The sequence below is a fragment of the Elephas maximus genome, chromosome 19 (assembly GCF_024166365.1).
Source record: "Elephas maximus indicus isolate mEleMax1 chromosome 19, mEleMax1 primary haplotype, whole genome shotgun sequence".
NCBI classification, from domain to species: Eukaryota; Metazoa; Chordata; class Mammalia; order Proboscidea; family Elephantidae; genus Elephas; species Elephas maximus.
Window position 1 is genome coordinate 35,401,863 of NC_064837.1, and position 12,830 is coordinate 35,414,692.

Sequence of the window (12,830 nt, forward strand, 5' to 3'; positions counted from 1 at the left end):
GGAAGACTCATTAACAACCTTGCCTGCTGAAGGTGAGCTGCTTGAAGCGCTTTACTGATGAAGGTCAAAGACTGCAGCCTTCAGTATGGATTATATCTCAACATAAAGAAAACAAAAATCCTCCCAACTGGACCAATAAGCAACATCGTGATAAATAGAGAAAATACGTTGTCAAGGATTTCATTTTACTTGGATTCACAGTCAACACTCATGCAAGCAGCAGTCAAATCAAAAGACATATTGCAACAGACCTCTTTAAAGTGTTGAAAAGCAAAGATCCTACTTTGAAGACTAACGTGTGCCTAACCCAAGCCATTAAAAAAAAAAACATTGCCATCGAATCGCTTCTGACTCATAGTGACCCTATAGGACAGGGTAGAACTGCCCCATAGAGTTTCCAAGGAGCGCTTGGTGGATTCAAACTGCCAACCTTTTGGTTAGCAACTGTAGCACTTAACCACTATGCCACCAGGATTTCCAACCCAATCCATAGTATTTTCAATTTCTTCATATGCATGTGAAAGCTGAGCAATAAATAAGGAAGACCGAAGAAGAATTGATGCCTTTGAATTGTGGTGTTGGTGAAGAGTATTGACTATACTGTGGATGGCCAAAAGAACGAACAAATCTGTCTTAGAAGAAGTACAGCCAGAATGCTCCTTAGAAGTAAGGATGGCGATGACTGAGACCAGGACACCAGAGGTCATGGTCCCCAGACCTTCTGTTAGCCATTCCCAAAGCCAACTCTTCAGATTGGACTATAAGATAAAAAATGATACTGGTGAGGAGCTTCTTGGTCCAAGTAGACACATGACATTATGAGGGCAGCTCCTATCTGGAGGGGAGATGAGGAGGCAGAGGGGAACAGAAGCGGACTGAATGGACACGGAAATAAAGGGTAAAGAGAAGGAGTGTGCTGTCTCATTAGGGGGAGAGCAACTAGGAGTATATAGCAAGGTGTATATAATTTTTTTTAAAATACTTTTTATTGTGCTTTAAGTGAAAGTTTACAAATCAAGTCAGTCTGTCACATATAAGCTTATATACACCTTACTACATACTCCCATTTTGTATATAAATTTTTGTATGAGAGACTGACCTGTAAATTTTCACTTAAAGCACATTTAAAAAAAAAAAACAGTAAGGATGGCGAAACTTACCTCATGTACTTTGGACATTTTATCGGGAGGGACCAGTCCCTAGTGGAGAAGGTCATGCTTGGTAGAGAGTCAGCAAAAGAGAGGAAGGCCCTCAATTAGATGGACTGACACAGTGGCCGCAACAATGGGCTCAAGCATAGCAACTACTGTGGGATGGCACATGACTCGGCAGCGTTTTCTCTTGTATGTAGGATCGTTATGAGTCAGAACTGACTCTACAGCACCTAACAACAACATCAATCACTGTGATTAGATTTGGGGAGTGGAGTGAAGTGGCAGGAGTGAGGACCATTAGGGACATACTGCGTTCATCTACATAAGAGCGATGGTTGTGGTGATGAAAATAGGGAAAAATTGACCAGATTTGAAAGCTATTCAAGAGGTAAAATCATCAGAACTTTGGGATTGGTTAAATCTGGGCATGAGGGTGTCTCAGGAAAAGACAACTTTCAGTGCAGTCAGTGAGACAGAGGCATAATATGCTGACCATACCATCTAATTTTAATCTGGATTCTAGACTAACAGTTACGTTTTTTAAGGAAAACATGTTTTCCCTCGGCAGTCAAAGCCAAAATGTGAGACCATATGTTCCGAAGGGTCTTAACCAAGTGACCATCTGCACCCCTCAGAATACGTGTACTCAGGAAGAGTGCTGTCTGGGTGCTGTTGCCAGCAAGATATTTTTGCAAGACAGGCAAAGAAAATACATGTAAGCATCTTGTGACCATGATATAAGCATCCTGTGAAACTATCTGTAATCAGTAACTGTACTGTTAATTATCAGTAACCAGCGTGTGATTATTACAGTATTCATTGATTTTCCTGTAGTTGCCCTCCCTTGGTTTGGGTCCTCTTTTTACCCCATAACAATACTTGTATAACCAAACTGCCCTGGGACTACCTGGTTCCATTTTCAGTGGGCTACGTAGTTCCTCAATTGCAGTTGTTTTAAACCCTTAATAAACCTCTCTCTTTTAACTTGAAACAGCGTTCAAGTTTTTCTCTACAACAAGGGAAAGGGACTATCAAAGATAATTGTCAGGTTTTATGGCTTGAGCAAATGGGTGAAAAGTGGCTCCATGTTGAGATGAAGGAAATGGAGTCGAAACTGAATTAGCTGGGGCAGTGGAACTGGTGGTAGACTTTAGGACAGATTTAGGTGAGAAAAGATGAACTCCCAAAGCCGACTGAGAAGGAGCAGCCAGAGAGTTAGGAGGGAAACCAGAGTGGATGTGATGGAAGCGAAGGAAGAGAAGTGGGACAGTGAGTGTGTAGAAAGCAGATGAAAGATTAAGAAGGAGATAGAAAAATACCCATGGGATTTAGCCACAGTGGTGACTGTTGGTTCTGTCGTGGGGGACAGACTGGTTTGGAGTAGATTGATCAGTAAAGGACATTGAAGAGGTTAGGCTGTGAAGGAGAGTACAGAGGTGGATGTGCGTGTATAGCTGGGAGGAGTGGGTTTGTGTTTAGCTGGGAGCTGTGGGATCCAGGCAGGGTTTAATGAAAGGTGGGAATGCAAGTGTGAATGCAGATGAAGGGACTGGGTAGAATGGAAGAAGTTGAGACACAGGAGAGAGCAGCTTCCAGAAGGTGGGAGACCTTTGAGTAGGCAACAGATGCTAGGGAGTGCAGATGGTGGTGGCTTTGTTCATGTAGTGACACCACATGGAGGGTTTTCAGCTGATGGCTGCTAGTTCCCAAATATGAGGCTAGATCATGGCTGAGTGAGATTGGTGAGGAGAAGTAGGAGGGCTGAGGAGAGCAAAGAAGGCATGAAATGATCCTCACAGAGAGCAGGTGAGGGAAAGGCACCTCCTGAGAGTGTGCCCCCTTTCCTTCCCTGCTATTGAAGCTTTCTCCCTGGGTGGTACAGTTGGTTAATGTGCGTGGCTGCTAACCAAAAGGTGAGTGGTTGAAGTCTACCCGGAGGTGCCTCAGAAGAAAAGCCTGTCAATCTACTTCCAAAATATCAGTCATTGAACACCCTATGGAGCATAATTCTACTCTGACACACATGGGGTCACTATGAGTTGGAGTTGAGAGCAACCGGTGGTAGTGGTAGATTGAAGCTTTGGGATTCCTTCCTAGTCTTGGGAGAACACAGTTATTTTCTCTTTCTTCCACTCCACCTATGAACCACATAGTTCCTCCTTGATTTTATTCTTCTGGATCTACGTTGGCCAGCCCTTCACTGTGAGCCCAAAATTAGCTCAGTCCTCTTTGAAGGTTTGGGTATATGCTCTGGAGTTGACTCGCTGGCCTGTTATTTACTACCCATTGGTTTTTGGGTAGTTCCTTAACCTGTTTGTCCCTCTGTAAAGTAGGTAGGTGTAGTACCATGAGCATTGACACACAGGATTGTTGTAAGATGGAAGTGTAGTTGTAAGCTACCTACTTTGTAAGTTTGCCAGTACAGTAGCAATTGAGTTTTTCCCTCCCTCTCCCAATTTTGAGAAAGCCACTTGCCTAGGTCAGAAATCCGGGTTCCCATCATTTGTTCTGGGCCCAGACCAACCTGTCACCATGGAAACTTCTCTTTCCCTGACACCTCTAGCCATTCCATCGTTGAATCCGTCAACTTGACTTCTAGAGCATCCAAGTATGCCTGTGCTTCTCTTTTCTACACCCTTGCCCTGGCCTAGAGAACTCTCAGGTATCTGACCCCTGCCTGCCTTCCCATCTCCCCTCATGGCCTGTGCTCTCTAGCTGTGTTGCTGTTCTTGAAACACACCATCTTCTTCTGGCCTTTGCACTGGCTGTTTCTTTGGATTAAAATGCACTGGTTGTTCGGAGATCCCATGACATGTGCGCAAACGTGACATGTCAGCATGAGGAGCTCCACTGACCCGCTCCCCAAAGAACCTGGTGAAGTATGTTAAAAACAACCCAAAATCAAACCCATGGCCATTGAGTCAGTGCCAACTCATAGTGACCCTATGACATTTAAAACAAACATTTAAAGACTCTGGAAATGGTCCCAAAACAACAAACAGCAAATAAATATCTATTCAAGAACATCTATGAAAATTCCTTAAGAAAGACCATAGTCTGTGGTCTTTGAACCAAGATCTCTCTCTCCCTCCCCTTCCCAGCTCAGCCTGGCGGAGACTCTACTCCATATAGCTGCAACCAAGAACACAGCACCCAGATGGAAGCTTTCTTCCTGGCAGAAACAAGATGTCGGTTTTTCTAGCCTGCCCCCAGCTACCAGTTGCAGAGGCTAAGTCTCCTTCAACTGTGGCTGAGAGGTGAGGGTTCCCTTCTTCCACCCAGCCCCCACTCATGGAACAGAGGTTCAACTTTGGGCAGGATGCATGGGAATATTGGGGCCCTTATCACTTTTGCCCCGACTAGTGAGGCCAGTAAGGCCGTGGCTGCAGGCCAGGAGAGCCAAGCAGAGAGGAGGACCACTGTAGACTGCTGTCTCCCCTTCATGAAACTGAGTGCTCAGCTCCTAGGGCAGGGGTGTCTCTCAGAGAGAAACTTGCCATTGTCCCCACTCCCAGCTCCAAAATCCTCAGGTCTGAGAGGTTTTGCCTGGGGCAAAAATAGGCCATGAAACCGCTCCTAATCTCTTCCCTGGAAACTCTGGTGGTGTAGTGGTTAAGAGCTAAAAGGTCAGCAGGTCGAATGCACTGGGCGTTCCTTGGAAACCTCGTGGGCCAGTTCTGCTCTATCCTATAGGGTCACTATGAGTTGGAATCAACTCAATGGCAGCGGGTTTGGTTTTGGGTTTTTTAATCTCTTCCCCCAGTAACTGATTTCATTTGCAACGGAGTAGAGTTTAAAGTGTCGAAAAGCAAAGATGCCAGTTTGAGGACTAAGGTGTGCCTGATCCAAGCCGTGATATTTCAGTCACCTCATGTGCATGCGAAAACTGGACAATAAATGAAGAAGACAGAAGCAGCATTTGAATTATGGTGTTGGCTTTTTGAATACGTGAAGAATATTGAATGTATCATGGACTGCCAGAAGAGCAAACGAGCCTATCTTGGAAGAGTATAGCCAGAGTGCTCCTTGGAAGGGAGGATGGTGAAACTTTGTCTCAAGTACTTTGGACATGTTATCAGGAGGGATCAGTTCCTGGAGAAGGACATCATGCTTGGTAAGGTAGAGGGTCAAGGAAACAGAGGGAGACTGTTAATGAGATGGATTGACACAGTGGCTGCAACAGCGGGCTCAAACATAGCGATGATTTTGAGGATGGCACAGGACCAGACAGTGTTTCCTTCTGTTGTATATAGGGTCGCTATGAATTGGAATCGACTCGAGGGCACCTAACTGCAACAACAACAAAGAACTTCAAGCCTAAAGGCTCCTTCAAGAACTGTGGATGTTGTGATGAAAGGCAGTTTGCAGGAAATTTAAGATACAGGCTGAACTGTAGGCTGCCTAGTTTGCTACAGAGAATAGAAAAATAGGAGCTGGGAGGAGCCCTCCTGGGGCAGAACAAAAACCAAACTCGGACCTCAAAAACAATGCCTGAGGGCATTGTTGAAAACAATAGATCAGTCAGCCTACAATTAGTGGAGTTTAATAACTGGGTGTGGGGTGTATAAACCAAACCCCTTGCTGTTGAGTTGATTCCTGCTCATGGGGTTTCCAAGGAGCGGCTGGTGGATTCAAACTGCTGACCTTTTGGTTAGCAGCCTTAACACTTAACCACTGTGCCACCAGAGAACATTTATATGTATATATCTGTATATACACATATTAACAGAATGAGCTTCTGAGTTAAGCTAGTATAAATCCGAAGCTCCTTCCATTAATATGTATATGGTAGCCTTCGAGCAACCACTAAAAACACACATATATAGTGAAAAAAATCCTTAAATGAAATTAAAACTCAATTTTGGAGAATATTCACTCAATGCAAAACAAAGCAATAAAGGAGGCATAGAGGGGCAAGAGACATGGAAAACAAAAAGTAACATAGCAGAAATAAATCTCACCATATCAATGATAACATTAAATGTTGAATGGATTAAACAATCAAAAGGTAGAGATTGTTAAACTGTTTAAAAATATTATGTCATCGTCTTGTGTATTTATTGTTGTCTGCCTCCCTCATTAGAATGTGAGTTCTGTGTGAATAGGGATCTTCTCTCATCTCTTTACCTCTGCATACTTAAAATCATTGCTGTCTAGTCGATTCCAACTCATATTGACCCTGCTTACTTAATACCTTTTTTTTTTTTTTTTACTTAATACCACCTTAAACAGTGCTTAAAACAGTGCTTAGCATCATAGAAAAGTGGGATAATGGTTAAGGTGGTAAACTCTGGCTCCCGATGGAGCAGGTCTGCTATTTAACAACTGTTTGACCTTAGGCAATTTACCAGATCTTTTCTCTGGTTCCTTTTCTCCATATACATATACCGCTGGGATGGTAATAGTCCTGTTTACCTCATCCAGCTATACGGAAGATTGAGATAATATGTGTAAAGCAGTTAGAATGGTACCAGGCATACGGTTTTGGTCACCAGCTAAACACTTAACCACTGCGGCACCAGGGCTCCAGGCCTCAATAAAACTCCGATTCCGACTCATAGCGACCCTGTAGGACAGAGTAGAACTGCCCCATAGGGTTTCCAATGAGCGGCTGGTGGGTTTGAGATGTGGAGCGTGCTCCCCCAAGTTCCCGCCGTGAAGATTACAGCTAAGAAAACCCTATGAGCAGTTTCTACTCTTAGACATTGTTGGGGTCGCCATGAGTCCGAATCGACTCCAGGGCATCGGTTTTGGTTTCTTGGGTATGGTTATAGTTGGCATTCAAGTATTCGTTTATGGAAGAAATAGTGTCAAATTCACCGAACTAGCTTTAAAAAAAAATTTTTTTTAAGTACAAAAGCCAAAGCTGATCGTCCAGTTCAGCCTGATTCTCACTAGCAATAGGCCCTCCGTTTCCCTTTCGCTTTCAGGGCGGGGCCGCTTTCGCCGAACTGCGGAGCAAAGCGCCTTTAAAGATCGGGCTGTGATTGGTTGTCATTCAATATTATGCTAATAAAAATGTTGCAGTTTAAAATTCTTTTTAAATTTTTTACATTTCCACTTAAAAATTTTAAAAATGCGTTGTTAAATGATAGCAGTTAAAAGATGATGTTACAGAACCTATTTCCTTACATGTTTTACAGTAAAGTTAGAACTATGGGAACTTTCTCGCTGTTGGTGAGAGGCGTACGGCTGACCGGGACCTAGTGGAGGCTGTAGGTTCCAAACTAAGACTATACTTTCAGGGATCATTTCTATAGTTCGTTACTAGAGAAGTTTCTCTGATCGTGTAGAGCACCGAAAACCACGAGGAGGAGGCGCAGCGTTCTCTCCTGAGCGTGAAGCCGGCTCTTGGTGTTGCTTCGCTGCAACTGCCATTTGCTATTGATGATCGTTCTTTTCTTCCTTCGGGGAGAGTAAGAGGGAGAGAACGCAGTCTGAGTGGCTTTTGTTTCAACTTGACTTTGGAACAGGTGTGGTGGTTGTTTTTTGTTTGGGGGACCTTGTTTTTAGCTAGGGGTTGTACTTTTTTGTTGCTTGTTTTCAGAGTTGTATTTACACTTAGTTGTACTTTCCATTCCAGTTTTGTTTGCTCTGCTTTTTGTTTTCCTGTTCTTTTTTCCTGAGGTACGGTACAGTGGAAGGGGTCCTGAAACCAGTTAAGTTTAAGCTTCAGGTGTGCTGGTGGAAAGCAACATGGGCCTTCATTCACTTTTCGGGTAGGTGGCTTGTCCACCTTTTTAAAAGCCATTTAAAATAGTTTTAAATGCACTGGTGCTATTAATCGTTTTAAGGTGTTTTGTGGTTTTCTCTTTGCTTTTTACTCAGTGCCATAGGTATTTCTTTTAATTGTGTTTCTTTAGTAAAGATAACCCATTTTAAAAGGCTGTTTTAGTCTACTGTGCTAAATTTTCATTTTCTTACATATATATATTTTAACCTATATTAAGTATTTTTCTTTGTGTTTCTCAGTCTCACCTTTCAGTTACCCAGGCTAATAAGATGTTTTTCACCTCTGCTCTAGGAAGCATAGAGAGAGGACCCTCGTTGCTACGCCTATGTTACCCAGTGCCGTCGAGGCAACTCTGACTCATAGCGACCTTATAGGACAGAGTAGAACTGCCCCATAGAGTTTCCAGGGAGCGCCTGGTGGATTCTAACTGCCGACCCTTTGGTTAGCAGCCGTAGCACATAACCACTACACCACCAGAGTTTCCACCCCTGTGTGGGTGCTCTGGTTTTGCACTGGACTGTAATACATCATACTTGTAATCTCACAATGTTTGCTAGAACAATCTGCAGAATATCATTGCAGGCCATCATCTACTCATACATGATTCAGTTCAGTTTAGATAAATATAAGCAGGCATCATTTTCCACTGGAGGTAGCAATTCCCTTGAAAACTTTTTTACTAAACCGAGAAAGCAATGGATATTCAGTTTATTTAGTTTTCACACTAGCAAGGGAAACTAGTGTTTTTGCAGTTTCACTTATCTGTCTCTATTCTCCATCCTGCTGACACTTAACCAGTACCTGTTCTTAAAATTTGGATGATCACGTTCTCCTATTCTCACTTAAACAAAATGTAGAGATTAAAGAGAAATCCTGAGTGTTCAGGATAATATTGTTGATTTAACCAACCCACTATCTTTTTTTTTTTTTTTAGTTTTTATTGTGCTTTAAGTGAAAGTTTACAAATCAAGTCAGTCTCTCATACAGAAATTTATATACACCTTGCTATATATGCCTAGTCTCTCTCACCCTAATCAGATAGCACACTCCTTCTCTCTACCCTCTATTTTCATGTCCATTCAGCCAGCTTCTGAGCCCCTCTGCACTCTCATCTCCCCTCCAGACAGGAGCAACCCACATAGTCTCACTTGTCTACTTGATCCAAGAAGCTCACTCCTCACCAGTATCGTTTTCTATCCCATAGTCCAGTCCAATCCCTGTCTGAAGCGTTGGCTTTGGGAATGGTTCCTGTCTTGGGCTAACGGAAGGACCATGACCTCCGGGGTTCTTCTAGTCTCAGACCATTAAGTCTGGTCTTTTTATCAGAATTTGAGGTCTGCATCCCACTGCTCTCCTGCTCCATAGGGATTCTCTGTTGTGTTCCCTATCAGGGCAGTCATCGGTTATAGCCAGGCACCATCTAGTTCTTCTGGTCTCAGGCTGATGTAGTCTCTGGCTTATGTGGCCCTTTCTGTCTCTTGGAAACCCTGGTGGCGTAGTGGTTAAGTGCTACGACCGCTAACCAGGCGCTCCTTGGAAACTCTATGGGGCAGTTCTACTCTGCTCTATAGGGTCACTATAAGTTGGAATCAACTCGAAAGCACTGGGTTTTCTGGGTTCTGTCTCCTGGGCTCATAATCACCTTGTGTCTTTGGTGTTCTTCATTCTCCCTTGCTCCAGGTGGTTTGAGACCAATTGATGCATCTTAGATGGCCACTTGCTAGCATTTAAGACCCCAGATGCCACTCTCCAGAGTGGGTTGCAGAGTGTTGTCTTAGTAGATTTTATTATGCCAGTTGACCTAGATGTCCCCTGAAACCATGGTCCCCAAACCCCGGCCCCTGCTATGCTGGCCTTTGAAGCGTTCAATTTATTCAGGAAACTTCTTTGCTTTTGGTTTAGTCCAGTTGTGCTGACCTCTCCTGTATTATGTATGGTCTTTCCCGTCACCTAAAATAGTTCTTGTCTACTATCTAATTAATGAATACCCCTTTCCTTCCCCCCCCCCGCCCCGCACTCTTGTAACCGTCAAAGAATATTTTCTTCAATGTTTAAACTATTTCTTGAGTTCTTATAGTAATGGTCTCATACAACATTTGTCCTTTTGCATCTAATTTCACTCAGCATAATGCCTTCCAGATTGCTTCATGTATGAAATGTTTCACAGATTCATCATTGTTCTTTATTGATGCGTAGTATTCCATTGTGTGAATATACCATAATTTATTTATGCATTCATTCATCGATGGGCACCTTGGTTGCTTCCATCTTTTTGCTATTGTACACGGTGCTGCAGTGAACATGGGTGTGCCTATATCTGTTGGTATAAAGGCTCTTATTTCTCTAGAATATATTCCAAGGAGTGGGATTGCTGGATCGTATGGTAGTTCTAGTCTAGCTTTTTAAGGAAGCACCAAATCGATTTCCAAAGTGGTTGTATCATTTTACATTCCCACCACCAGTGTATAAGTTTTCCAGTCTCTCCACAACTTCTCCAACATTTATTATTTTGTGTTTTTTGGATTAATGCGAGACTTGTTAGCGTGAGATGGAATCTCATTGTAATTTTGATTTGCATTTCTCTTATGGCTAATGACCGTGAGCATTTCCTCATGTATCTGTGAGCTACCTGAATGATTTCTTTAGTGAAGTGCCTGTTCATATCCTTTGCCCATTTTTTAATTGGGTTATTTGTGTTTTTGTAGTTGAGTTTTTGCAGTATCACGTAGATTTTAGAGATCAGACGCTGATCAGGAATGTCATAGCTAAAAACTTATTCCCAGTCTGTAGGTAATCTTTTTACTCTTTGGTGAAGTCTTTGGATGAGCATAGGTGTTTGATTTTTAGGAGCTCCCAGTTACCTAGTTTCTCTTCTGGTGTTTGTGCATTGTTAGTAATGTTTTGTATACTGTTTATACTATGTATTAGGGCTCCTAGCATTGTCCCTATTTTTTCTTCCATGATCTTTATCGTTTTAGATTTTATGTTTAGGTCTTTGATCCATTTTGAGTTCATTTTTGTGCATGGAGTAAGGTATGGGTCTTGTTTCATTTTTTTGCAGTTGAATATCCAGTTATGCCAGCACCATTTGTTAAAGAGACTGTCTTTTCCCCATTTAACAGACTTTGGGCCTTTGTCGAATATCTACCGCTCATATGTGGATGGATTTATGTCTGGATTCTCAAGTTCTGTTCCACTGGTCAACGTATATGTTGTTGTACCAATAGCAGGCTGTTTTGACTACTATGGCGATATAATAGGTTCTAAAGTCAGGTAGTGTGAGGCCTCCCACTTTGTTCTTCTTTTTCAGTCATGCTTTACTTATCTGGGGCCTCTTTCCGTTCCATGTGAAGTTGGTGATTTGTTTCTACATCTCATTAAAAAATGTTGGAATTGCATTGTATTTATAGATCTCTTTTGTTAGAATAGGCATTTTTACAATATTCGGTCTTCCTATCCATGAGAAAGGTATGTTTTTCCACTTATGTAGGTCTCTTTTGGTTTCTTGCAGTAGTGTCTTGTAGTTTTCTTTGTATAGGCCTTTTACATCTCTGGTAAGGTTTATTCCCAAGTATTTTGTCTTCTTGGGGGCTACTGTAAATGGTATTGATTTGGCGATTTCCTCTTCAATGTTCACTTTGTTGGTGTAGAGGAATCCAACTGATTTTTGTATGTTTATCTTATATCCTGGTACTCTGCTGAACTCTTCTATTAGTTTCAGTAGTTTTCTTGAGGATTCTTCAGGGTTTTCTGTGTATAATATCATGTCATCTGCAAATAGAGATAATTTTACTTCTTCCTTGTCAATCTGGATGCCCTTTATTTCTTTATTTAGCCTAATTGCTCTGGCTAGGACCTCCAGCACAGTGTTGAATAAGAGTGGTGATAAAGGGCATCCTTGTCTGGTTCCAGATCTCAAGGAGAATGCTTTCAGACTCTCTCCGTTTTGGGTGACGCTGGCTGTTGGCTTTGTATAAATGCCTTTTATTATCCAACCCACTATCTTTAAGACATACAAGATCATCAGAGGAGCAGTTCAAGAATCAAGAACAAACACTGCATGCTACCTCAAAGATCGATAGTTTATGTACTTCTCCTGGGAACAAACACACATACGTCCCGCCTAATCACAGTGGCTTTCAGGGAGACATACTTCATGAGGAGGGCTCTCCTGGGGTTTGCTTCCGTGTTGGATGTGGCTGCTGGGCCACCTCCAAAAAGTCCTGTTTCCAACAGTTTCTAAATGACTTCTGAGAAGCTTTGTTGGTTACTTATTATTATCTAAGTATCAGAAATTAACTGAAGCTCCAATATTTTGCCTTTTGATTCCTTTGATTTCAGAGTGTTCCCAGGTTCTTCAGGCGCCCAGATTAGCTTAAGACCTAGTCTCTGAGGCCCCAGTTGATGGTGGCTCATTAATGTCACAGCTTCATTTACTTCATCTGCAGATTTTCATCAGATATGCCCACTAGTTTCGTGGAAGCAGTCTAGTGTGGTGCTGTCCAGTATGGTAGACAATAGCCTCATCTGCCGATCTTACGCATATTTGAGCTGTGACTAGTTCAAATTGAGATATGCTGTAAATGTAGAATATACACCAGATTTCAAAAGAAAGAAGATAAAATATCTCATTTATATTTTTATACTGGTTACATGTTTTAATGGCAATATTTTGGATATATTGGGTTAAATAAAATATATTATTAAAATTAATTTTGTGCTTATTTTTATTAATATGACTACTAAAATTTTCAATTTTACATATGATGACGATAATGACAATGATGATGATCTTTCTTGAAACTCATATCCTTTTGTTCTTCTCTTGGAAGTCAGCACTGCCCAGCCTTTCTTCTGTTTTTATGTCCAGGCCATGTGTTTGCGAGTGTCCCCAGCTAATGCATCCCCACCCCCCTTTCTTCAACAGTGGGTCTGGAAATGCT

The 12,830-nt window shown here is 42.2% G+C and overlaps 1 protein-coding gene and 1 non-coding gene across 4 annotated transcripts in view; both read left to right on the forward strand.

Annotated features, from left to right (window-relative positions):
• The window catches only part of TEX14 (testis expressed 14, intercellular bridge forming factor), an 88,230-nt gene that overhangs the window by 16,011 nt on the left and 59,389 nt on the right, over positions 1 to 12,830 (forward strand). The window lies entirely within an intron of this gene.
• On the forward strand, positions 7,384 to 7,600 carry LOC126063422 (small nucleolar RNA U3). Its single transcript, XR_007514362.1, has one exon. It is a non-coding gene; the product is annotated as a small nucleolar RNA U3 (small nucleolar RNA).